Genomic DNA, 28,000 nt, shown 5'->3' with positions numbered 1-28,000 from the left:
TTGGGACGAGGCGGACTGGGATTTCTCCGTCGGGTCAGAGGATGACGAATCCTCGACCGACGGGGAAGATGACCTCCAGTTCCTCATCGACGGGGAGTTGGAGGAGGAGAGCGACGACGACGCCTTCTCCTGGGGTGAGGACATCTCCTCTGACGAGGAGGACGAAGCGGAGGATGACACCTCCTCCGACGAGTACCCGCCGGCGAAGCGCTTCCGCGTCGGGTCGGAGGACGACGACGACGACGAAGAAGACGAAGAAGCCCCTGCCGGCGGCTTCAACAGCAGCGACGAGGACATCGCCGGTAGCAGCGCCGATAGCGGCAATGACGGCGACGACGAGGGCAGCGACGGCAGCGATGGCGTCGGCCCCTAGACTAGGGACTACTAGAATAGGGCTAGTAGTAGTACATTAGGTAGCAGATCTTCCTTTTGTGAGCAATCGGCTCTTCTTGTAAAAAACCCTCTTCATCAATGAAGAATGCTTCTATGTTTAATTTTTCCGATTGTCAAAGTAAGTCAACGCACAAAGAGCCGATAGCAACGCATCAGACTTTTACCATAAAACGCCAGCACAGCCAGACTTCAAACGGTAACCTGCGACCCTCGTCTATAGGACCAAACTCAGATCCCCAATTGCCCATCGAACAGATTCAACTCGCGGCGATGCGAATCCCAGATCCCCAACTGCGCAGATTCATCTCCGCCAGCAATTCAGATGGCGGAATCGTCCAACGCCAATGCAACAGTCTCTGGCCTGAAGGTAATCTTTAACTGCCCCTCGCCATCCGAGCATAGTGTTAGAATTAATAGCAAACATCTGAATTAATGCCTTATTTCACCATTAATTTTAGGTATCAGACATTCTGTTGCCGCATCCTTCTCTTCCAAACTCTCTTTGTCTTGGCCCCCGAAGTGTCGAGAGTCCTGCCCATCTGATTTCTTGCGAGGCCAATAGGATTCTCTTCGTGAACCAGAACTTAGATCTAACTTCTTGGGCCGACTGCTTACGAGCCTGGCCTAACCCTCCCGAAGATTGGGTTTCCTGGTACAATAGAGTATCCAAAACTCACCAATCCAAATGGGAAACCACAGGAATAGCCGATGCTCTGTCCTTATCATTGTCTCCCCTTGAGAAGCATGAAAATCTTCTAAAAACCATCAGCTACTTCTGGTCTGATGCCCTGAACTGCTTCATGTTTGGCCACAGCCCCATGACACCAACTCTGCTAGATGTGGTAATGATCACTGGCCTGGACATCACATCCCCCAGCCCCTCTGCTTTTATGCTGCCAAGGGTTCCTTTCAAACTACCTTCCAAAACAGAGTGCATAAACTGGGGCGCTTACCTTCGACGCCACATGAAAAATAAAGGCCCTGTAACAGAGAAAGAACACATGGCCTTCCTGAATTTTTGGTTGGAACACTTTATATTCTGTGGCCCTTCACTTGCTCCGACCAAGAATTATCTTCCCTTGGCCTATGAACTTGCCAAAGGCACCCAGCTTGGCATCGGCAAACTGTTCCTTGGAGAGGTCTATAGATATCTCCAACTAATGTCTGTCAAATTGTCTTCCCAACAGACAGTCAAAACAGGAGGTCCCTGGTGGTTTATTCAGCTATGGGCTCAGCTGTATTTCCAGAATCATATCCCAAACTTCCCACGTTTGGCCACTTGCACCTTTCCAGATGCTAACGGGAAGCAGATCCGATGCACTAGCTACGGCCAAGCCTTGTATAGCCTTCCAGGTAGTAAACTGATCCCCAAGGAAGCATCAAAGTGGTTCAGGATTTTCTTCCAAGTCCTGGACAATCCTCTCTTCTTCCCTTACACGGAATCTGAAAATTTTAAAAATCCAGTCTCCTTTAGGCTAGACAACTTTGCCGATGACACCAGCACCCGGCAATTGTATTCCACCATGATCCGTCCCTGCTTCCTTCCAGTTGGCATGAGCACATCAAACAGAATAATCAAACCCGGTTATGAGTCCTATCAGCCGGTCGTAACAGCCCGGCAGTTTGGTCTTGGGCAGGTGTCTCCTCATTTCTTCCTCCACCACTTAACAGAGAGCAGAGCTGATTTGCCCGATGTCCTCACCGGTCAGAGGTGTTACTCTTTCTTTGATGCTCTAGCCATCCCAATCCCCAGTAACCTCTCTTTCACCTCATCAACCGATGGTTTTGAGACCTGGTGGTCCATTTGGAAAACTCATGCCTTCAGGAGAGCTCTGGGACCGTTGTTGAGACAACTCAATGCCGAATATGATATCCCCGCAGAACAGGTACTACCACTCGCAAATTTTCTTGAAGTGGCTTACAATGATCTTTATAACCTTGCTCTGTCTCCTTGCAGCAACAAGATGGTCCAGAACCTACACATGAGGACGGCTCCCCCTTTGAATTCCTCCCACCGGCTCCGGTGGTCCTCTTCTGCAAAAGCTCGCCACCCTTGAAAAAGGTCGTGATGCAGAGCCAGCCGATTTCACCAAAATCGGCTTCCAAGAGCAGAGTCTCTTCCGGGCCAGCCGCCCCTCGAGCCCCAATTAAGGCGAGATCGGCAGTGAGAAAAGTAGCCGTCAGAAAAACTTTAAAGCGCTGGAACCCTTCTCCAGATCAAGAGACCTTGCACGTACGTTGATCCATGCACTGACTGGTTTCATCTATCCTTATGGGCTTCTGCAAACATACTTGTGCTTACTAACTCTTCTTTTATAGGCCTCCACCGAAGACAACTCCAGCGAGGAAACACAATCCAGTCGAGGGGATTCGAGCTCGGGCAACTCTGGGAAAATCGCCACGCAGAGCCAGCCAGATTTGCCACCATCGGCTTCCAGGAAAAGGCCAGTTCCTGAACATGTTGCCCCCCAAGCTCCAATCAAAGCGGGGCAGGGCGGTCAACGCACAAAGAGCCGATGCATCAAGAGGGCTCGAAAGGAACCGCAAGCCCCTTGATCAAACCAAGAGGCCTCAAATGTAATTACCCTCCATACTCTCCCCGGCTCATCTTTCATGGTAATCCATTGCTGCTCACATCGGCTAACCACCTCCTTTGCAGACTGATGACACTTCTAGTGGGGGAGTCAAGGAAGTACTGATGTCCTCCACGAACCTGGATCTAGCAATCCCTATAGTTGCTGTTGACAAGGTCGCCAATTTGGCCAAGCCCCCAGCAGAAACACAAGAGCCGATTACCTCATCATCGGCTGTCCCCCTGGTCTCAGGAGAGGTATACTCCTTTCGTTTGGCTTACCCTTCCCTTTTGCTGCATACTGACGCTGTTTCTGTTTGTCAGGGTTGTGACCTCTCGGGCTTGCTAACGTTCGACCCTGAATCCATCGAACCAGCTCCTTCTACGGCATGCGATGAACCACGACCCAGCGCCGTCCAACGTCAATTCCAGCGTCTCAAAGCCCTGCTTTCCTCCCCGATCGAGACGTTGGTCGAAGACCCCGAGGAAGTGAAGAGTGTTCTTGAAGAAATCCAGCACCACCTCCCGGTAACGTTGCAGGTGAAACTTTGGCCAGTTGTGACTCTGTCTGCCTACAGATCAAGGGTGAAGTTAGCTCATCAGAGAATCGATCTACGCCACGCCCAACTTCAGTTGAAAACCGATATTGCAGACAAATGTCAGCGGCTAAACGAGAAAAAGGCGGCCTTGGATGCCAAAACTGACACCTTTGTCAGCACCGCCAAACTTGAGACCTTGCGAAAGGAATTGGAGGACCTTGAAGAGAGGGTCCGGGCAACCAAACAACTTATTTCAGATAAGGAAGCTCTTATTGCCCGCTCCCAATAAGAAGCAGAAGGCCTCAAAGCTCAACTGAAAACTGATCTGGCAGAAATACGTGACCTGCACAAGCAGCTAGTGACGGGCAAGGACGAAGATGATGAGGCCGAGATCGCCGAGGTGGATTGTAACATCCCAAAAATTTCAAAATAAAACAAATGAATTTCCCTTTTTCCAAATTTTGGAACTAACAAAAACTTTTATTCAATTAAGTTTGATCTATAGTAATCTTGCTTAATTCTTGTGCTATTGCCATGATTGCTTGTTATAGTACCTTGAATAATCTTAAACCCTAAACCTCACCCCTCTTTTCATCACCCTAGTTGAAATAAAATAAAAAGAAAGCAAATAAGAAAAAGGCATATGTGCCTATGGCTATTTTTGTGAAACTTTACCCTAAGCCTTTCTACTTTGTTTAGAGGTTTGGAAAACCTTCATACACCTTACCTAGCACTTATCAAACCAAATCCAAAGTAAATCCAAAGAAAATAAAAAGAAACTAAAAATGCCATAGAGGCATATGAGAGTAAAATGGCAAATTTGTGAATTTGAGGATCTTGACCCTAGGACTTGTTGTGAATGGTTGGATCACTGCTCTATACCATTTCAACACTCAACAACACCAATTGGGTCAAGCCAAGTCAAATTAAAAATCAAATGCAACATATGCATAGAGGTATATGTGACACATAGCCATTTCACCAATTCTTGTCCTATGCACTCCTACCTTACCCAAATGATGTGAAACCACCTCTAAACTTAATATAACACCAAATTGACCCTAACCCATGCCCAAGTCAAGCAAGGGAAACCATTTACAAGTTTAAGAAAAATTGACACATCACCTCTTATGTGTTATGGCTATTTTTGCAAATCTTTGAGCTAGACCTTTTGGAATGGTTTCAATGGTTTGAAAATGTTTCTAAACTAATAAGAATCACTTTGGAGTCAAGAAAAATCAAATCAAAATAGAGAGAAATCATAGGGTGAGAAAAATCCATTTTTCCCTCGCATACACTTTGGCCAAAATTGCAAAACCTCAACCAAGGCCACCTTAGCTTGTGCCTTTTCTTGTGAAACACTTAGATATCAATAACAAACACTTTTGCATCCAAGAAACACAAATCAAATCAAAGGAAAAATCAAAATTCAATTATATGTGATCATGGTCACTTTTGACCTTTTTAATATCTTACCCACTTTGAGCTCTTCTATTAAGAGATTCTTAAACCAAACCCTAACAACTCTTTGCACCTCATCCAAGACCTCATCAAGATGAACATTTTTAGTGTTGACCACTTTGACCAAATCTTTGACCATTGCTCAAAATAGTCAAGCCAAGATGCAACCTTGAAACAAATTCTAGATTCCCTCCACTATTTGAATTTTAACAAAACCTCTCCAAATTTCAAACCAATGCCACACATTGTTGCCCAACATCATTTAGAACTTATCCATGCAGAAATTTGATCAAAAGTGAGTACAAAAGAGATCATTGCATTAAAGGGAAGAGGTACACATAGAATCAAATGGAGGTACAACCACTTTAATCATCACTTTCTCACTTTTTCTCTCTCTCTCTCTCTCTCTTTCCATCATTGATAGTACACCATGGTACTCTGAAAATCACATCATGATATGACACCACCTTGGCCATGATTCACCATGCTCAAGCATGCCATTTAATTGCATGTACCACATATGCTTTTCACTTTAATCAATGGTGCACACCTCTAGCCCTCTCACACCTTGCATCCTATGTCAAATACCATCATCACACCTCAACCAAGCATGCAGCACTCATAGACCAAGAAAATGATGCAAAGAGGACCATGCCAAGCCCATGCCATTGATGTAGACCTCACCATGCCACCACTTGTCCTCCTCCTTCTCTCAAGCCTATATAAACCCACCTCCTCACTTGGGACAGCACCACACCACCTCACAGCCTCCCTCTCTCCCTCCTAGAGCCTCCCTCTCTCCCTCCTTGCCTCACACCGGAGCCAAGAGCTCGCCACGGCCACCGGCGGCATCCCTCAAAAACCGCCCAGATTTTCATCACCATAGCCATCGAGCCCTACACCAAAGTTGTAGCCCTTGAAAATACCTTTCCAACTCACCTAACCACGCCTCAATCCGAGCTCCGAGGTGAGAGATATGGCTCCCGCAAGCTTGAAGCATCGGGAGGAAGACGACGGCCCAGCACCGTCGGATCGTCATCCGACGATCTGCGCGCTCCGCGCGTGCCCGACGTGCATGCGCCATGCACGCCAGGCCCGGGCAGCAGCTGGGCCGGCCCAACTCCGTTCCCGCCCACCGTTTGAATTCAAATTTCGTTTTATTTATTTTCTGTGAATTGCTCTCAGATGCTTTGTTAAATCTTTAATAACTACAAATCTACTCGGCCAAATTTGATAAAATTTATATATTTGGAAAGCTTATGAAAAGATCTATCCAACCACACTGGTTTCAACAGGGGCTTTTCAGAATTAAAGTAGCAAACAGATTTCAAACAATTGTTAAACAGATTTCAAACAGGGGCTTTGTAGAATTAAAGTAGCAAAAATAACAAGACAGGGGCTTTTCAGATTTCAAACAATTGTTAAAAATCAACCATAAATGATTTTGAGGTCATTCCACCTATCATAATTCAAATTTCACAAACTCTAATTGTTTATGTAAAAATATGATATAGGTACTGTGTATGATCATGGGCTAGAAGCAAAATCTTGGCTATGTAGTCAATACTAGTCCATTTAAACTATTTCAAATTTTAGGAAATTAAATCTATGAGGTGTAGCACCTCATTTAAATCATTTTCTCAAGTGTTATGAAGTAATGTGATTACCTCTATTGCTTAGGTTCACACTTTCTCACTTGAGGAACTTAAATCAAAATAGTAGTTAAAATTACAATGGTTATTTAAATCACATGAGATGATGAATCTCATTTAAATCATTTTTCTCAAATAATAAGTGTGAAGTGTGGACCTTGGTCAACATGTGATCATACCTGGTTATTTGAGAAGATTAAATCTTAAGAAGATTCAATGAGAGGAAATTATTTTCTCCAAAGAACTACATAGAAACCCTAACTCCAATTTCAATGAGAGGAAATTATTGTCCTATTACTATGTAAGAAACCCTAGCATAATTTGTGAATAAATGTTAAATAGTGATGATATATCATTTGTGTGAGCCAATAAGGCTAATTAAGATTACTTAAGTGTTGTTTGGTGATTGTATCCTCGTATTCGTTTATAGACGCTAGTACCGGAGGCTATCAAGAGGAAGAGGTCTTCTACCAAGAGGAAGAGCCAGAAAACTTTGATCACCTCACCAATCAAGGCAAGCTAGACTAATGCAAGCTATTTTGTTTGCAAGCTATTACCAATACAAGATAGATTAGTGCAAAGCTCTACAAGAGCAAGGCACCATTACATTTTACTTTATGATCCTATCCCAAGTTTTTACTTTACAAGCTTTATTGGATTTTATCTATCAAAGTTACTTTTTGATTTATGATTCACTTGGTTTAGTTATAGAGTAGTACAAGAGCATCACACTTAGCCTAGAGAGCCATAAGCTACTTAGCACCCCTCATAACTAGTGCTAGTGCTAAAGATTAAAAGTGACTACTCTAGTTGGGAACTTGTGAATTGAAATGACTTTGAAAACCTTGGAATGAAGAGTCATTCTAATGAAAGCTTTTGAAGGTGAATGTGACTTGCGAATGATTTGGTGAAACTTACCAAAATCGATGGTTGGGTTCGGATGCGATACCATTCCAATTTTACAAGTACCCCCACAATACCTGAATCCGGGTAAGGCTTAGCTGGAAATTTATGTGTCTTAGTATGGGTTCCCTCTAAAACAAGCGTCATCGGGGTTATGCCGGAGGCTGCCTCTACAACAAAAGGAATGAGGTGAAATGACGTGAAATGAGGTGAATGTCCGGCCCAAGCCTCGTGCAGTTCCCTAGGCTGATTGTCTGTCTTCACTGGGAGGCCAAGCTCATGGGGAGAGGTGCCTATACTAGGGTATGTAAATGAAAGGTTAGGATTGGTAGTTCGCGTACTGCGTACGATAAATCAGGGTCAGTTACCCCTGACGAACTATTGCAATTGTTGTGGCACAAGTGTACAACCTCTGCAGAGTTTAACCTATTCGAATAGCGGCGTCCGCGGTCATGGACAGTTGGGGAGGCCATACTGTTCCGTCATCAGAACTTTTCTAAAAATATGAATGCTGGATGGTGATTTGAATTGAAAGGTGACTTTGACTTTGAATCACAACTGAGTTGTGGGAATGACACTAATGTTCCCACTTGAGTTAGTTAAATGAAGAGGCTTTGATTATTAAAGTGCTTATGAAATAAAACTGGCTTTATGCAAATGAAACTAGAGCTTAGAACCCCCTTACTATAGTTGATAGACTTTACCTTAGTATTAGTTTGCGAGTACTTTAAAGTACTCATGGCTGTGTCCCTGGCTATTCAAATGGCCAGACTATGAAGACGAGTACCAGAACCCGGAAGAAGGACAGCGGGACGTCTACGACAACTAGGATCACTCCCGACGTCAGCGGTTACTGTGGAATAGATGGACTACTACTACGCTACTTTCGCTTCCGCTATGAGTTATGTAATGGATCAATAGAACTTCTATTATTGTAATGAGACTGGATCATGTGATCCTTTATTTGTAAAACGATTATGTGTATGTAATGAATGATGTGTTGTGATATCAATCTATTATGTCTCGCAAAAACAATATTCCTGGGATTGCGAGGAATGGCATAATAGGCATCTGGACTTAAAATCCAGGTGTTGACAAGTTGGTATCAGAGCCATTGTTGACCTTAGGAGACCCTAGTTAGAATGGACGTCTGAAAAATTTAGTTTCAAAACAAATGAAGTGACTATTTAAGAAAACTTATTCTCCCTCTTATCCTTGAGATCTTCTTCAAAATAAGAAAGTTATGCTCTATTCTTCTTATACTACTACATAAAATTTTGACACACTTCTCTAACTTACTCATCATAATTCTTCACAGATGGAGTACACCTGCAAGTCTTATCAGCTTGGCCACGGAGGAAACCTCATGTTCGAGAAGGATTTGAAACAACTGGTTGATTATTTAGGACGCCCGTATCCCGAGTTCTTCGGAATACCCCTCAACAATCCATCGGGAGGACCACCTCGGTGGGAAGTTACTACAGATCTGAGAGGAAAGCTTGGAGCCCCAATATGGGAAACCATCTGGTTTTCTGTAACGGGAAGCACTTGGAAGGAAGGACTAGTCAGAGCTATGCAAGAAGCAATTGCCCGTCTCTGCGGACAGAATATCAACAAGCTCGAGAATACCCGCTTCATTTACTACCCAGGACATGACACCATGGGAAGACCAATAATCATGCCCTCGCACCCGGAGATGAACCACTATGTTGCCTACCTCGACTACATGCTGTACAAGACCCGCAAGGAGTTGGACAACGCCCTCGCCTTTCGCCAAGCACATTACCCGTGAATATGAAGAATCCCCCCTGAAGAGTAGTATCTTTGAAAGCACTTTCGTATGTGTGAGTTGTATCAGGATCCACTTGTATCGTAGAACGAATGAATGGTTCTTCAAACCAACGGTGTGTTAGCTTTGTAATGTGTGATGCTTGGTATGAATGAAAAAGTGTTGTTGGTTTTTACCCCCGCAACACTACTCAAGTTTTCAATTTATGAACTTTTTAAACTTTAACAAAACAAACCATAGAAATTTCCCTCTTATCTTATCATCTACCTCAATGTTCAGATGGCCCCACCAACCCGCAACGCCACCCAGGATGCCATGATGCAACTACTGCAGACGATGATGGCAGACCGAGAAGCCGAGAGAGCTGAATGTCAAGCCAACATTGCCGCACTGCAACAGATAGCTCAGAACAATCAGGGCCATGGAAACCACGATCACCCTGGATCGAAGTTGAAGAACTTTCAGAACACCAACCCTCCGATGTTCAACAAGACTGAAGAGCCCCTCGATGCCGATGGTCGGCTCCGGACCATGGAGAACAACCTCGAAGTTGCGGGAGTTGAAGCCGCGAGAAAAGTATCTGTTCGCCACCCACTACATGCCAGGACCTGCCAGAGCCTGGTGGACAAGTGCCCGTGCAATGAATGCGGGACAGATGATGACACGGGAAGACTTCAAGCTGAAGTTTAGCAAATACCACGTGCCCCAAGGACTGATCAAGAAGATGAGAGACGAGTTCCGGGAACTCAAGCAAGGAAGGATGTCCGTGGTAGAATACCGCGACAGGTTTCTCACTCTGTCAAGGTACTCCCCGGATGAGACCGACACCAATGAGAAGAGAAAGGAGAGATTTCTGAACGGACTGCATGACGAGATGCAAACAGTGTTAGTGAACATTCCGTTCACTGACTTGGAAGCCCTCGTGGACTCAGCCATACATATGGAAGGAAAGCTGCATCAGGCCAATGAGAACCGCAAGTGAAGGATGATGAACCAGAGTGGACCCCACCATAACCAGAAGTATCGCAACAACTCCTCTGGAGGATTCCCCCAGAGAAACAACAAGCCAACTGCTCAGAGTTATCGCCCCAACTACCCCAATAACAACGGAGGACCCCCGAAGACCGGAGGCAACAACAACAACAGCCACAACAACAACAACCACCACACCAGCAACAATACCAATGGGAACAACAACACCAATACTGCCCCGAGAACTGGAAGCAATGCTACCCCTATCATCCCCAAGGACAAGGCAACAATCGAACTGCTATGAATGTGGAGTTGTGGGTCACTACTCCAACGAGTGCCCCAAGAAGCTTGCCAAGATTGCCGCCAATACCGCAGCACCTGCTCAGCAACAGCGCAGCTTCGCAGGAAGAAGGAACCAGAACAACAACAACGGCCGTTTCTACCACATGAATGCCACTGAAGCTCAGGAAGCACCCCAGACCATGCCAAGTATGTCTTCATGTTAACCAAAATGCTCAATCTCTCTTAGGAACCTAACTTTTCTTAAAATCTCGAGACGAGATTTGTTTAAGGGGGAAGGGTTTGTAACATCCCAAAAATTTCAAAATAAAACAAATGAATTTCCCTTTTTCCAAATTTTGGAACTAACAAAAACTTTTATTCAATTAAGTATGATCTATAGTAATCTTGCTTAATTCTTGTGCTATTGCCATGATTGCCTGTTATAGTACCTTGAATAATCTTAAACCCTAAACCTCACCCCTCTTTTCATCACCCTAGTTGAAATAAAATAAAAAGAAAGTAAATAAGAAAAAGGCATATGTGCCTATGGCTATTTTTGTGAAACTTTACCCTAAGCCTTTCTACTTTGTTTAGAGGTTTGGAAAACCTTCATACACCTTACCTAGCACTTATCAAACCAAATCCAAAGTAAATCCAAAGAAAATAAAAAGAAACTAAAAATGCCATAGAGGCATATGAGAGTAAAATGGCAAATTTGTGAATTTGAGGATCTTGACCCTAGGACTTGTTGTGAATGGTTGGATCACTCCTCTATACCATTTCAACACTCAACAACACCAATTGGGTCAAGCCAAGTCAAATTAAAAATCAAATGCAACATATGCATAGAGGCATATGTGACACATAGCCATATTCACCAATTCTTGTCCTATGCACTCCATACCTTGACCCAAATGATGTGAAACCACCTCTAAACTTAATATAACACCAAATTTACCCTAACCCATGCCCAAGTCAAGCAAGGGAAACCATTTACAAGTTTAAGAAAAATTGACACATCACCTCTTATGTGTTATGGCTATTTTTGCAAATCTTTGAGCTAGACCTTTTGGAATGGTTTCAATGGTTTGAAAATGTTTCTAAACTAATAAGAATCACTTTTGAGTCAAGAAAAATCAAATCAAAATAGAGAGAAATCACAGGGTGAGAAATATCCATTTTTCCCTCACATACACTTTGGCCAAAATTGCAAAACCTCAACCAAGGCCACCTTAGCTTGTGCCTTTTCTTGTGAAACACTTAGATATCAATAACAAACACTTTTGCATCCAAGAAACACAAATCAAATCAAAGGAAAAATCAAAATTCAATTAGATGTGATCATGGTCACTTTTGACCATTTTATACTATCTTACCCACTTTGAGCTCTTCTATTAAGAGATTCTTAAACCAAACCCTAACAAATCTTTGCACCTCATCCAAGACCTCATCAAGATGAACATTTTTCATGTTGACCACTTTGACCAAAGCTTTGACCATTGCTCAAAATAGTCAAGCCAAGATGCAACCTTGAAACAAATTCTAGATTCCCTCCACTATTTGAATTTTCACAAAACCTCTCCAAATTTCAAACTAATGCCACACATTGTTGCCCAACATCATTTAGAACTTATCCATGCAGAAATTTGATCAAAAGTGAGTACAAAAGAGATCATTGCATTAAAGGGAAGAGGTACACATAGAATCAAATGGAGGTACAACCACTTTAATCATCACTTTCTCACTTTTTCTCTCTCTCTCTCTCTCTCTCTCTTTCCATCATTGATAGTACACCATGGTACTCTGAAAATCACTTCATGATATGACACCACCTTGGCCATGATTCACCATGCTCAAGCATGCCACTCATTTGCATGTACCACATATGCTTTTCACTTTAATCAATGGTGCACACCTCTAGCCCTCTCACACCTTGCATCCTATGTCAAATACCATCATCACACCTCAACCAAGCATGCAGCACTCATAGACCAAGAAAATGATGCAAAGAGGACCATGCCAAGCCCATGCCATTGATGTAGACCTCACCATGCCACCACTTGTCCTCCTCCTTCTCTCAAGCCTATATAAACCCCCTCCTCACTTGGGACAGCATCACACCACCTCACAGCCTCCCTCTCTCCCTCCTAGCAGCCTCCCTCTCTCCCTCCTCGCGCTCACACCGGAGCCAAGAGCTCGCCACGGCCACCGGCGGCATCCCTCAAAAACCACCCAGATTTTCATCACCATAGCCATCGAGCCCTACACCAAAGTTGTAGCCCTTGAAAATACCTTTCCAACGCACCTAACCACGCCTCAATCCGAGCTCCGAGGTGAGAGATATGGCTCCCGCAAGCTTGCAGCATCGGGAGGAAGACGACGGCCCAGCACCGTTGGATCGTCATCCGACGATCTGCGCGCTCCACGCGTGCCCGACGTGCATGCGCCATGCACGCCAGGCCCGGGCAGCAGCTGGGCCGGCCCAACTCCGTTCCCGCCCACCGTTTGAATTCAAATTTCATTTTATTTATTTTCTGTGAATTGCTCTCAGATGCTTTGTTAAATCTTTAATAAGTACAAATCTACTCGGCCAAATTTGATAAAATTTATATATTTGGAAAGCTTATGAAAAGATCTATCCAACCACACTGGTTTCAACAGGGGCTTTTCGGAATTAAAGTAGCAAACGATTTCAAACAATTGTTAAACGATTTCAAACAGGGCTTTGTAGAATTAAAGTAGCAAAAATAACAAGACAGGGGCTTTTCAGATTTCAAACAATTGTTAAAAATCAACCATAAATGATTTTGAGGTCATTCCACCTCTCATAATTCAAATTTCACAAACTCTAATTGTTTATGTAAAAATATGACTATAGGTACTTGTGTATGATCATGGGCTAGATAGCAAAATCTTGGCTATTGTAGTCAGATACTAGTCCATTTAAACTATTTCACAATTTTAGGAAATTAAATCTATGAGGTGTATGCACCTCATTTTAAATCATATTTATCAAGTAGTTACTGAAGTAATGTGATTACCTCTATTGATCTTAGGTTCACACTTGCTCACATTAAGAGGAACTTAAATCCAAAATAGTAGTTAAAATTACAATGGTTATTTAAATCACATGAGATGATGGAATCTCATTTAAATCATTTTCTCAAATAATAAGTGTGAAGTGTTGACCTTGGTCAACATGTGATCATACCTGGTTATTTTAGAAGATTAAATCTTAAGAAGATTCAATGAGAGGAAATTATTTTCTCCAAAGTAACTACATAGAAACCCTAACTCCAATTTCAATGAGAGGAAATTATTGTCCTATTACTATGTAAGAAACCCATAGCATAATTTGTGAATAAATGTTAAATAGTGATGATATATCATTTGTGTGAGCCAATAAGGCTAATTAAGATTACTTAAGTGTTGTTTGGTGATTGTATCCTCGTATTCGTATTTTAGACGCTAGTACCGGAGGCTATCAAGAGGAAGAGGTCTTCTACCAAGAGGAAGAGCCGTAAAACTTTGATCACCTCACCAATCAAGGCAAGCTAGACTAATGCAAGCTATTTTGTTTGCAAGCTATTACTAATGCAAGATAGATTAGTGCAAAGCTCTACCATGAGCAAGGCATTACCCCATTTACATTTATACTTTATGATCCTATTCCCAAGTTTTTACTTTACAAGCTTTATTGGATTTTATCTTATCAAAGTTACTTTTTGATTTATGATTCACTTGGTTTAGTTATAGGAGTAGTACAAGAGTATCACACTTAGCCTAGAGAGCCATAAGCTACTTAGCACCCCTCATAACATAGTGCTAGTGCTAAAGATTAAAAGTGACTACTCTAGTTGGGAACTTGTGAATTGAAATGACTTTGAAAACCTTGGAATGAAGAGTCATTCTATTGAAAGCTTTTGAAGGTGAATGTGACTTGCGAATGATTTGGTGAAACTTACCAAAATCTGATGGTTGGGTTCGGATGCGATACCATTCCAATTTTACAAGTACCCCCACAATACCTGAATCTGGGTAAGGCTTAGCTAGAAATTTATGTGTCTTAGTATGGGTTCCCTCTAAAACAAGCGTCATCGGGGTTATGCCGGAGGCTGCCTCTACAACAAAAGGAATGAGGTGAAATGACGTGAAATGAGGTGAATGTCCGGCCCAAGCCCTGTGCAGTTCCCAGGCTGACTGTCTGTCTTCACTGGGAGGCCAAGCTCATGGGGAGAGGTGCCTATACTAGGGTATGTAAATGAAAGGTTAGGATTGGTAGTTCGCGTACTGCGTACGATAAATCAGGGCCAGTTACCCCTGACGAACTATTGCAATTGTTGTGGCACAACTGTACAACCTCTGTAGAGTTTAACCTATTCGAATAGCCACATCCGCGGTCATGGACAGTTGGAAAGGCCATACTGTTCCGTCATCAGAACTTTTCTAAAAATATGAATGGTGACTGGTGATTTGAATTGAAAGGTGACTTTGACCTTGAATCGCAACTGAGTTGTGGGAATGACACTAATGTTCCCACTTGAGTTTAGCAAATGAAGAGGCTTTGATTATTAAAGTGTTCATGAAATAAAACTGGCTTTATGCAAATGAAACTAGATCTTAGAACCCCCTTACTATAATAAATAGTGTTTACCTTAGTATTAGTTTGCGAGTACTTTAAAGTACTCATGGCTGTGTCCCTGGCTATTCAAATGGCCAGACTATGAAGACGAGTACCAGAACCGGGAAGAAGGACAGCAGGACGTCTACGACAACTAGGATCACTCCTGACGTCAACAGTTGCCTGTGGAATAGATGGACTACTACTACGCTATTTCGCTTCCGCTATGAGTTATGTAATGGATCAATAGAACTTCTATTATTGTAATGAGACTGGATCATGTGATCCTTTATTTGTAAGACGATTATGGTATGTAATGAATGATGTGTTGTGATATCAATCTATTATGTCTCGCAAAAACAATATTCCTGGGATTGCGAGGAATGGCATAATAGGCATCTGGACTTAAAATCCGGGTGTTGACATGGATCGTGTCCGTGCTGACGCCCTCCGTGCCTTCGAGGCATTCCTTCCATAGAGCCTATCCATGTAACCTGATAACTGCTTGTAACAGCTTGTACCTCTAGAGTCGATGGCTGCACATCGGCTTTTTAATCTAAAGTCGATGTCTGTGCATCGGCTGTACTTTATGTCATGTTGCTTTGTATAATTTTTCTAAAGTCGATGTCTGTACATCGTCTATGCTTTATATTTTTTTTTTACCGGCCGATTTCATGCATCGGCCCCCATATTTCACTGTCTGTCATCCCACATACTTGGGAAATATTTCTTGAGATGCTGGCCATTGACAGCCACTGGGAACTTCACACCGCTCAGCTCCTCAAGCATGTAGGCGTTACCCTTTAAAACTTGGTCGACCTTGTATGGCCCGTGCCAATTTGGAGACCATTTACCATACACTGCATCCTTAGTCCCCAATGGCAATACAGCTTCCCATACCAGATCACCAACGTGGAACTCCTTTGGTCTCACCTTCTTATTATATGCACAAGCTACCTTGGCTTTGTTCTCTTTAATCTTCTCAAGCGACCAAAGTCTAAGTTCCGTTAGATCCTCAATACTATCACTCATCAGGGCTGCATATTCTTCAGTTGTTAGATCGTTCTGAAACGTAACGCGTCTTGACCCAGCCGTGATTTCCCAGGGTAATACGGCTTCTTGTCCATTGACCAGATGGTATGGCGAGGTTTTTATCGCTCCATGACATGACATGCGATAAGCCCACAAAGCCTCTGACAATACCTCGTGCCAACGTCTAGGGTGCTCGTCGACTTTCCTCTTAATCAGCCTTGATAAGGCTCTGGTTGGACGCTTCAGCTTGCCCATTTGCTTGAGCATAGTATGGAGATGATCGGATCAACTTAATTCCCATGTCCTCGCAGAACTTTCTAAACTCGCGAGAAATGAAGACCGAACCTCCATCGGTCGTGATAGTCTGGGGAATCCCGAATCTATGAATGACATGTTCCTTCACGAGATAACATCTTGTGATGCCACTGACTTCATAGGGACGGCTTCCACCCATTTAGTGAAATAATCTGTAATGGCCAAAATCCAATTATGGCCTTTGCTCGATGGAGGATTGATTTTGCCGATCATATCCATGCCCCAACCTCGAAATGGCCAAGGCTTGATGATGGGGTTCATTGCTGATGTGGGTACCGTCTGAATTTTCCCAAACACCTGACACGCTTGACACCCTTTATAGTACTTAAAGCAATCCTCAAGCATGGTGGGCCAATAAAACCCCGATCGCCTGATCAACCATTTCATCTTATGAGCCGATTGGTGAGTTCCACAGGCGCCTTCGTGTACCTCGTGTAAGAGCCGATTTGACTCGGCTGGTCCCAGACATTTGAGGAGTAACCCTTCCAAAGTCCTGTAGAACATGTCATCTCCTATAAGGACACATTTCACGGCCTTGTACCTTATCCGTTTAGGTGCCCCCCGAGCCGGATCTTTCAAGTAATTGAAAATATCGGCTCTCCGGTCATCCGGTTCTAGGAACTGTACCTGAACATCGGCTCCACCTGCTACGCCCTTGTAGCCTGACGCCATCTGTGCGAGATCGTTGGCCTCGGTATTTTGCGACCTCGGGATCCAACTGAAGTTTATGTACCTAAATTGTGCCATCAACTCACGGCATTGCATCCATAATGGGAAGAGCGACTCGCTCTCGCATTTGTATTCTTCCGTGAGCTGGGAAATCACCAATTTTGAGTCTCCAAAAAGTTCCACTGCTTCTGCCCCGGCTTCCAAAAGCAACTCCATTCCCTTGCGTATTGCCTCATACTCAGCGACATTGTTGGTGCAAGGGGTAGGTAGCCTGATGGAGGAGGAATATGTTGCCCCCCGAGGCGACACGAGTAGAATGCCGATGCCGCAACCATCATCACAAGCCGATCCATCGAAAAACATGGCCCATGCACGCATAGACAGTGCTGCTATATCAGTGTTGATTCGTTTGGCAATAAGATCGGCCAACGCTTGTCCCTTGACTGCTTTCGCAGGCTGATACCGGAGATCAAATTCCGATAATGCAAACATCCACTTACCGAGTTGGCCTTTCAACACAGGAGCCGACAGCATATGTTTGATGACATCTGATTTGCATATGATGACAATTTCCGCTGACAGCAAGATGTGACGGAGCTTGGTGCAGGTAAAAAATAGGCAAAGGCACAACTTCTCGATCTCAGGGTACCTAGTTTCTGCATCCAACATCCTTCTGCTGAGGTAGAAAGCAACTCTCTCCAGACCATCATAAAGTTGCACCACCACTGAGGCGATGGAAGTGTCAGCTACTGACAAGTAAATATAGAATGGTCTGTCTTGCTGGGGCGGAACCAACACAGGTGGCTTCGTGAGATACTCTTTAATCTCGTCAAATGCTCGCTGTTGCTCTGCCCCCCAGCGAAAATCCTCATCAGATTTAATTTTTACCAGTCCCATGAACGGCTCGATTCGCCCTGACAGATTGGAGATGAACCTTCTGACGAAGTTAATTTTGCCGATGAGACACTGGAGTTCCTTCTTCGTGGTAGGTGGCTTCATTGTTCGCACTGCCTCCTGACTTTTCAGGCCGATCTCAATTTCGCGTTCATGAACCAAGAAACCCAAGAATTGACCGGCCGTTACACCAAAAGCACACTTCTTTGGATTCATTCTTAGCCCGAATTTTCTAGTTCGGTCTAGGATGCGTCGCAGATCCTCCAAGTGTCCTTCTACTGAAACAGACTTGACTACCACGTCATTAATGTAAATCTCCACCAACTTGCCAATCAGATCATGAAAGATGTAATTCATGGCTCTTTGGTATGTTGCGCCGGCATTTTTCAGTCCAAATGTCATGACTACATATTCAAACAAGCCCACTGAACCTGGTACTCTGAATGCAGTCTTGTGTATATCTTCTGGAGCCATAAAAATTTGGTTGTAACTGGCATTGCCATCCATGAAACTTAAAACCTTATGACCAGCAGCTGCATTGATCAATGTCTCTGCTACCGGTATTGGATACTCATCCTTTGGAGTGGCTCTATTGAGATCCCGAAAATCTATGGCGACGCGCCATCGGCCGTCCTTTTTCTCTACATGCACGATACTAGAAATCCACTCAGCATACCTGCATGGCCTGATGAAACCGGCGTTCAACATTTTCTCGATCTCTTTCTTGACTTCTTCTAGAATTTCGGCTTTCATCTGTCGTGCTCGCTGCTGGAATGGCCGAAATCCTTTCTTAAGAGGGAGCCGATGCTCAATGACGCTCCTGTCTAACCCGGGCATCTCTGTGTAATCCCAGGCAAAGCAATCCGGGTATTCTTTCAACAAAGCTATCATCAGGCCCCTCAGATGCGAATCTAACTTTTTGCTGATAAATGTTGGTCGTGGCTTATCCCCAGGACCAATGTCAATCTCTTCTAGCTCATCAGCCGATGTAAATCCATATCCTAGCTTTCCGTCGCCTGCTAGATCGATGCTGAACGCAGGCAAAACGTATGGTGAAGATAATTTAGGCCGATTGCTGGAATCGGCCCCCTTTTCGATTGCATTGCTCAATGAAGGTTTACAACTTATTTGTATTCTACTACGGGAGGGAGTCTCCCTACTACGACTACGTGACATGCGTGAGGTGAGACCATTGCTTTTTATTTTTTGGGGCCGATCGCAGGGATCGGCCTTGCCACGTACGTCCATTGACTTTGCTCTTGCTACTATGTCAGGCCGGTGGATAAGACCAGCCTCACCCCGTTTTTTGTAGCTTCGATGCGCTCACAGCCGTCCAAACTGATTCCAGAGATCGGCTCTTGGTCGTCTGCATCCCAAATATTCATGCCAGCTATTGAGATCTCGACTGAGTCATCTGCATGAATGACCTCCACTTCATCTCCATCCCACTGTATCAGGCATTGGTGCATTGTGGATGGAATGCAGCAGTTGGCGTGAATCCAATCCCTCCCTAGCAGGACAGCGTAGGTGCTTTTGCTGTCGACGATGAAGAATGATGTAGGGATGGTTTTTCGGCCCACGGTTAGATCCACGTTCAGAACGCCTTGCGTTTCTGATGCTTGGCCGTTGAAGTCGCTTAGTGTGACGTTGGTTTTGATCAGATCTGCGTTAGAGCGTCCCAAACGCCGTAGCATGGAGTATGGCATTATATTGACTGCCGCTCCCGTGTCAACCAACATCTTGTTGACAGGCTGCCCGTTGATATAACCTCTCAGGTACAGGGCCTTCAAATGTTTGTAGCTCTTCTCCCGTGGCTTTTCAAAGATAACTGGCCGTGGGCCGCAGTCAAACTGTGCCACCGGCGCTTCTTCGATTCTTGGAGCACAAAACTCTGACGGAAGAATGAACACCATATTTGTGCCAGCCGATGCCTTCGCATCGGTTTTTATTTGCTTGGGGCGCCATTCTTTCTTCTGTGGATGCGTCTCCATGTCCAAGGTTTGCTGAATTTTCACGGCTAGATCGGGCCGCGCTTTCCTCAACGCGTGCAGGTATTGCGCCTCGGCTTCCTCCAAGCTACGTAGCAGCTGAACCCTACGCTTTTGGGAGTGACTGAGTCCATCAGGGCACCACCTTGGCCGGTGGTATCTATCTTCTTCTTCATCTTCTGACTCCTCGAAATCTTCTACTCGAGATGACTCAGCTCGTCTGTTCTGAGATGGGAGAGGCCCTAGACGTTTGAACACTGAAACCTCACCTGTGTCCTCCTTCCGCTGTCTACATTCTGGGCAGTTGTCGATCGTAGGCAATCAGCTCATGCCTGAATCCCAGCAGTGTTTAAAGAAAGGACAATCCCAGTGTCTGTCCATGTCTTCCTGCTCTCTTGACTTCCCCTTAGCGCGACGCTCATACCCTTCGTCGTCTCTATCATACCGACGATATTTTCCACTGTCTACATCAGACCGACGATATCTTTCGTCATCTATATCGTACCACCGGCGTCAATCGTACTGACGCTTATATTTGTTAAGGAGATGCTCGGAGAGCGGTCGTTGATACTGCACGTTTCTCACTTGTTCCTCGGTGACATACCGTCTGTCATCATATCGGGGCCGGTCGCGTGGGCCGGCCTCCTCCTTTTCCTTTCCACAGGGGTGACCGCTTTCTTCTATATCCCTACCATGGTGGTATGCAGGCCCTGCCATATTAACATCGAATGAGAAATCTGGCTGACGCCTCGTGAAGTGATTGTGTTCCACCATGTTGACGCCAGGAAACGGTTGCGTGTCCACCTTCATGGCAAACTGACCAAAGATCAAACGGCCTTGTTCTATCGCCGTTTGGATCTGCCGACACAACTCTTTGCAGTCATTGGTGATATGGGTGAACGAGTGATGCCACTTGAAGTACGGTCTCCCGTTCATCTCTTGCGCTGTAGGGATTTTATGGCCTTCGGGTAACTTCAGCTGTTTTTCCTTAAGCAATAAGTCAAATATTTGCTCAGCTTTGCTTACATTGAAGTCAAACCCTTTTGCAGGCCCTTGTTGTTTCACCCATTTGCAGGACATGGGATCTGCCCCCCGAGCCCATTTAGCCACGGCTACTTCCTGGTCTTCTGCAGAGTCCCCAACTTCTTCTGTCTCGACCAGGCCTATCGGGCGTTTGAACTTGTCTTGGTATAATTCTGGGTGGCGCTGCTCATACAATGTTAATTTCTGAGCCATGTGCGCCAGTGAATTGTATTCCACTTGGAAAGCCAGATCCTTGATCGGCGCTGCGAGGCCCAACACTGCCAGATCGACTGCTTCTTTCTCAGTTAAACGAGCCGAATAACATTGGTTCTTGACAGTCCTGAAACGCTGGATATATTCCGACACTGTTTCTCCACACTTCTGCTGCACCTGCGCCAGATCAGCAATGCCAGCCTCAGTAGCTTCTGAGTGATGATGAATATGAAACTGCTCTTCTAGCTGCTTCCACGTCCGGACTGAATCTGGTGGCAATGAGGTGTACCACCCAAAAGCTGTTCCTGTGAGAGATTGCGCAAAAAACCTTACACGTAACGGGTCTGATGCTGAAATCATGCCCAACTGTGCCAAATATCGGCTCACATGCTCAATTGAGCTAGACCCTTCTGATCCATTGAACTTTGAGAACTCAGGGAGCCGATACTTGGGCGGCAGTGCAATCAAATCGTATTCGTTGGGGCACGGCTTGGAATAGCCGACTGTTCTCCTCTTTGGTAGGATGCCGAACTGGTCTCTCAAAATTGTACTGATTTGTTCCACGGTATTAGCTGCAGGGGCTGAGCTTTCATGACTCGTTTCGGTGGCATATTTAGCTAGTCACGCCTGTTTATCGGCGTCCGCTCCAGAAACCCCTCCTGTAGCGATCTGGTTCATGCGCGACAAGTTATTGCAATCCGGCACGTATGTGCACACGTATCCATGTGGGATCTCTTTAGGCGGCTCTTGCAGGAACTGGTAATCGCCAGGATCGCCTCCAATCTTGTAGACGACGTATGCCGGCGAACCCGGCGGCTCTGGAGCTGCAAGCGCGAATGGCGACTGCGGTCCGGTTTGGAACGGTATCTCTCCTCGGTGAGTTCCTAGAGCAGGCCCTGACGGAGAGTACTGATGCTTCATGATTTCCTGAACCACGCGAACCGCAATGCGCTCGAAAGCGTTTACCAGGCTCTCAGAATGACGGTGTAGAGAATGAGCCACCATGTAATTAACTTCCTGGCGCAGAGCTCTGGTGCGTTCTTCTGAAGGGATAGACAGATCCACCTCATCGAGAACGCCTTCGGGTGAGAACCCTTTCCACCTAATGCCATGTTTACGGGTTCTCTCGAAAGAGCCGATGAGATCGGCTTCGAAGACAGTTTTAATCTCATCAAATTTCTTCTTGTGCTCCTCAGGCAGTTCTTCGTACGTGATTGGTGGCTCCGCCATCTCAGCTGCAGATGTTGACGCAGTTGCTGTACAATGTCCCACCGGGCGTGCCAGAATGTGTTGCCTGCCAAAACCCACCGACGAGCAGCGACGAGCAACACGAAGAGCCGGGAGGCTCCCGTAACTGCCGGTGGGCCCTCGGTCCCTCGGGCAACGGCCCGCAAAACTCCGGCACACGTCCTGGCTGTCACGAGGGCGTGCCACCTGACCTATACCTGGTCAGGAAGGTGATGGATTGCTTCAATTAGTTTCCTGCATGGCAGACACGTAAACATTAAATCCGAGCCTCGATCGGCTCTCAGGTTACCCTGTGAATCGGCTCAAGGAGCCGGTCGACCCATGGTTCGTATTGGATCTACAAAAACATGGGGGTCCTGCTTTATCGAAATCAAGTTAAATTGACCTACGACAGTCTAGGGTTTTCACCGCATAATTGGAACGTCCTACACGTAGTTGAGCCTGGCAGATACGGAAGATAACAGAAAACTAGTCCTAGAAAAGGCCTAAAAACCAACATAGGGTCGATTTCCGGAACAACTCCTCTAGGATCTGCAAACCATACCTTACGCACTACTGGATCATTCAACCCGTTTGCAAGGCCTAACCATGCGGATATCAAACTAATCCTTGGAAAACAAGGAACAACCATAACAGATCAGATCTACTAAATAAAGACCAAGCAAGTTGTTGCCTTTACACCTAAGATAGGTGCAAAGGCAGCTAGATGTGTAGAGGTAGCATAACTAAGCAAATATATCAAAAAGTATCGATGTTAGCCCCAACACATCCATGATAACGGTGTTACTCGCCATCAACAAGGCTTCAGTACGAGCAACACAAAACAACGAATAAACTGATACTGCTCAGATCGCAAGATGCGATCTGGGCAGCATGGCGCTTACCCGGAAGAAACCCTCGAAACAAGGGGTGGCGATGCGCCTAATTGTGTTTGTTGCGAACGTGATCGTCCTCTTTCCTCAGTAACCCTAGGTACATATTTATAGTCCGTGGACTTTCTATCTTTGGAATAAACCTAGCTGTATACGAACTAAACTCTATCTCTTAATTCTAACTGAAACGTAATCTATCATAATATATAGATACACGGGCAATCTAGCCCAAATTCTCGCAGGAGGCCGATTCATAAATACTTTATGTGCATATCTTCTAAGCCCATCTCAATCACGGCCCAACTCCCAATGTGGCTAAAATTCGGCGATAACACTATGACAGTGCATATTTAATATGGCGCAGGTTCCACTTTATTCTTATCGTCATTAAAATATACGATGGAGATGTTGAAGTCTTTGACTCACTAACCAAAGAGCTTGTACTATACAAGTCGGCTTTTGTTATGCTTAAAAAGTAATTTTAATTCTTATCGGTTTTTTTCAGTAATTGATAACTCCTTTATGCATTTTATTTTGTCGGGCAACGTATGGAAAACGTTCATCAAGGAAGATCAGTCCCATGAATGGAAACCAAAGCTGATATGGTGTGCGAACAAAGTAAGTAGTACTATCTAGGTCCACACACCTTTATCATACTTGATTATTTTTTGATTGAATTATATTCTTGTACAGAAATACACGAAACAACCAGAGGGGACTAATCTATGTGGATACTACGTTTGCGAGTACATCCACAGAATTGTCAGCGAGAGAACGAATAATCAAAGAAATAAAAGAGGTACGAAAACAATATTCACAAATTTATTTTGTTACCATAAGTTGTGCTGAGTTTCAGTCATAATTGTTTGATTGTGATTTGATATATATATATACACACACATAGCTCATGTATTCATTTGTATCTCATTCTTTTATAGTTGGCAAGAAAGCGGGACAGGATCTCAATTGAGGACCGCTTCAAAGCAATTGGCGAGGAATTGGCGGGATTTTTTCTTCGGGACGTCATAGCACCATTCGGAGAGTACCACTATGCATGCAGATCTACATGTAACATATAGTTTGACTCGGAGAGTACCACTATGCTACATGTAATAGTTAGTATGCATCACAGAGTACCACTATGCATGAAGATCGATCTTCATGCATGTACTACTTAATTTGCGATCTTATGCAATTACATGTGTTATATTATATGCAACAAGTTGATATGCATCACGTTGATCTTCATGTACTGCCTAAACCCAAACGTGTTTCTGGCGTATCGACGCGATCCTCGTACGATGAAACGGTATGATACTCCTAAACCCCTCCTAAAACCCTAAACGATGAATTCTCTGCCGCGGCAGAGATTTATGCACTTTCTCTGCCACGGTAGCCAACCTTTGGTACCGATTCGTGTTACAAACTGGTACCAAAGGTCTCCAGCCCTGCGGTCTCCTGGGTGCCCACGTGGAGGCCCCTTTAATACCGGTTCGTAAGGAGCCGGTACCAAAGGGGGGGGGCTTTTGTCCCGAATCTTTTGTACTGGCTACATAACTGGTACAAAAGGCCCTCTGGAACCGGTATTGTTGGCCATTTTTCCATTAGTGAAGATCTTCCGTAGGTCAGTTTGCTTTGATCTGGCCGAAGAGATGAGTTCCCGCAAGCTATGCCAGTGAATGGAACTGTGCATCTTTTGCCCGTAGTTTGCTACGTTGGGTGGTATTCGGTCACGCGCACCCATGTTTTTATTCCGACCGTTTGGTTCCGGAGGGAGTGGCGCGAAGCTCTATTCAGTGTTGAAATCAGGTGACTTTTTGGTCCATGGTGAAGTCGGTGACTTTTTGGTCCATGGTGAAGTCAGAAGAAGAAATATCATGAAGGCTGGATCGGTGGACTGGCTAAAGGAGGTTCGGGTCTCCGTGATGCTAAGAGATTTGCTTGGCGTTCTGGGCTCCGCACAGGTGAAGTTCAGAGTCTTACCTCTCAGGTTGAAAACCCAAGGTCTGGCCTTAACTGGTTGTGCCTGGCAATGACCTTGTTGGAGGCATTGTTTTGAGAGTGGGGACTATCTTCAGGGTGAAAACCTAAGACCTTTGGTCGGGCGACGACGGCGCTGGTGCACTGTTCCCTTCTTGAAAGCGTCGCTTTTGGAGATCATGTATTTCAGGTGTTGTCATGGTGGTAGTTATATTGTTGTTGCTAGGTACGGAATGCTGTAGCCGGACTTTTATTTCTTAGTTTTTTTACTCTTTTTTGGTTGTGTGCATCCATACTGCCACTAGGGTGGGACGTTGTTGCAGAAGCTGAGTGTAATTAGTATCTTTTGATATTAATAGATTCCCTTTATAAGAAAAATACAAAGACTTCAATAGGGCCTGGAGGCAGAGCATTTGTACACTACAGAAATGGTCGGCTATGCCGACGGCCACCACGTACGCCGAGGGCTTTTTATCGGGGACGTCGGCGTACGGCCTCGCTAGGGCACCGCCGGAAGACGACTGTCGGCGTACTGATGCCGTCGGCGTAGAGGTGGCTACGCCGAGGGCAGCCCTCGGCGTCTACCGAGCCCTCGGCGTAGCGTCGACATCGCCTCCCGTCGCACCCGCACCGTCACCGCCCGCTCACGGCGTCAGACAGACGCCGAGGGCTACCCTCGGCATAGGGCATGGCCCCCCTATGCCGACGGCCACCCTCGGCATATAGGTTTTTGTTTTTGTTTTTTTTCTCTCGGATTGCTTTATGTTATGTTTGTATTATTTATTTACTTGTATGAATTATGTAAAAAATGGTTCTATTTTTTAAGAATTGGTAGATGGCATATGTAGGTCCCACGGGTGACGCTCTTCGCAGACGGGTCAACCGGAGCTACTAGGCCCAACTTCTGCTATCGATGTACATATGTCCTAAAACATTTACGAAAAAGTCCATTGCTAACCCTAACCCTAACACAGGCCATTCCCGCCCTAGGGTTTCCCGCTTCTGCGGGCCAACTTCCTATTTTGCGAACATTTTGACAAACCGTACCACCCTTTGCCTCTCCGTCGACTTCTCCTGGGCGTACTCCCAGTGCCTCTCCGTCGACTTCTCCTAGGTGTACTCCCGGTGCCTCTCCGTCGACTTCTCATGGGCGTACTCCCCGTGCTTCTCCAGCTGGTTCTTGTGCAGCTTCTACTGGAGCGCAACCTCGGACCCGGGCTTCTCGTTTCGCCAACGATGAGGGCGGACACACCCCGCCCGGGTCCTTCATGTACTCGGCTCACACTATCTATGTGCTTGCTTGCTACTACTATTCCTATCATGCGCTTGCTACTACTATGTATTTCGATGACATGGCACTCTCCTCTTGTATGCTATTATGTGCACCATGTATACTACTATGTGGATTTTATGTTATTTTGGTGAATTATGGCGAATTTGGATGAATTTCGATGAATTTGGATGTATGAACTGATGTACTGTGATAAGTGAACTGCTAAACTGAGATAAGTGAACTGCTGGAACAAAAAAAAATGGCCATGTCTACACCGAGGGCAATGCCGTCGGCATAGACCCCTGCTGCGACCATATGGTCAGGTCTATGCCGAGGGCATTACCCTCGGCATAGACCTTTCTCCTGGCCGCGCGCCACGTAGCCTGCATAGCCCATGCATATGCCGACGGGGGTTGCCCTTGGCATAGACGCGCAGCTGGCAGCGCCACGACACGCCACATTGCTCACGGACGAGGAGGCCGCCTGCCCTATGCCAAGGGCCAGGCCGTCGGCGTATGGTGGCGTCCCGTTAACGGCGACGGTGCCCTGCCACGAGACGCCGAGGGCAGCGACACCGAGGGTGAACGCGCACCATCGGCATAGGCGGCGTACGCTGACGGCCGGGCCTACGCCGACGGCACGGTGCCATGTGCCGAGGGACCTGGATGCCGAGGCGATACGCCGAGGGCTGTCATCGGCGTAGCCTACGCCGAGGGCCAGTCGTGGCTACGCCGAGGGCAGCCGGCCGTCGGCGTCTAGCTCCATTCCTGTAGTGGTATTGCAGGTCGTCTGGTTTCGTCTACCCCATATATCAAGTTAGGTGCTCTATCACAAGAATTAGGGAAGGCCCAACCTTCCGCAGATGGCTATGTGGTTCTTGGGTTGATCCTAGTATGCATTGTGTTTCCGGGAACCATCGTGTAGTGCAACGGCCATGTGGTTTTCCCCCTTGTGTTCCTTTTCTTTTTTCTCTACGTGTGACACGAAGTAAAATCCCAGCAGTCAGAAATCGTGAGTGTGCCATAATTGTCCACTGTGTAAAAACGCTCGGGGTTCCATTCAGTTTGAACGCGGTAAAACATCACGCGTTCAAACCCCATACAGGCTTCCAGACCACTACAAAAGCATCCCTCTTCCTATTGCACTCCATTCCACCCTTCCGCCGCCGGTCAAGCGGGGAGTTCCGGCCGGCCTGTTGTTCTTGTCGGCGCCAGTCTGGTTAGTACTACCATCCCTTGCAAACCATATCGATCTCAAGTTCTCAACGGTGGTGCTAATTACATTTGATTTTGCATGCTGTTCTCCGTTC

This window comes from Lolium rigidum, chromosome 4 (assembly GCF_022539505.1).
Source record: "Lolium rigidum isolate FL_2022 chromosome 4, APGP_CSIRO_Lrig_0.1, whole genome shotgun sequence".
Lineage (NCBI taxonomy): Eukaryota > Viridiplantae > Streptophyta > Magnoliopsida > Poales > Poaceae > Lolium > Lolium rigidum.
The sequence above is the reverse complement of the archived record's forward strand: the minus strand, read 5'-3'. Positions refer to the sequence as shown.